Below are 492 nucleotides of genomic sequence, written 5' to 3'. Positions count from 1 at the left end.
CCAGGGGGAGCCGCGGCGCCGGGCTGGTTTTGCTGGCCCTGTGGCTGCTCCCGCAGCCCAGCTCCCAGTTCTGGCTCTTCAATGTCCTCTTCCCACCCACCAGCACCCCAGAAGCTCCCCCGACCAACAGCACGCCGCCCGTGGTGCTCGGTAAGGTCCCACCGGGGGGTGGGGGGACACCCCGGGGACCCCCGCAGCCCTCCCGGAGCCGGGCGGGGGGCTGGGGGGCTCTTGGCACTGCTCGGGGGCTCCTGGCACTGCTCGGGGGATCTTTGCAGTTAGATCCACCAAGGAGGGGGTGACACACGGCTCCAGGTCCCCTCCAGTCCCCTGTCCCCGTGCTGGGGACACGGGGCTGGCTGGAGCTGGAGCAGAAAGCAAATGAGGCTCCAAGATCTCATGGCTGGACCAGAAGGGGGTTTAGAACTTGCTCAGTTCAGGGAGGGGGGGCTTGCAGCACATCCTCTGGTGTCCTCTGCTGCCATCAGAACT

At 67.5% G+C, this 492-nt stretch overlaps 1 protein-coding gene across 1 annotated transcript in view; it reads left to right on the top strand.

The window, feature by feature from the left end:
• The first annotated feature begins 6 nt into the window (after positions 1-6).
• The window catches only part of LCAT (lecithin-cholesterol acyltransferase), a 7,052-nt gene continuing 6,566 nt past the window's right edge, over positions 7-492 (top strand). Inside the window, exon 1 of the mRNA XM_010007847.1 lies at positions 7-150. The gene's annotated coding sequence lies outside the window, so the exon portion shown is untranslated. The remainder of the gene's footprint in view (positions 151-492) is intronic.

Source organism: Chaetura pelagica, unplaced genomic scaffold (assembly GCF_000747805.2).
Source record: "Chaetura pelagica isolate M959 unplaced genomic scaffold, ChaPel_1.0 scaffold911, whole genome shotgun sequence".
In the NCBI taxonomy this organism is placed as follows: Eukaryota; Metazoa; Chordata; class Aves; order Apodiformes; family Apodidae; genus Chaetura; species Chaetura pelagica.
Note: the sequence above shows the minus strand (reverse complement) of the source record. Positions and strands in the feature narration are given on the sequence as shown.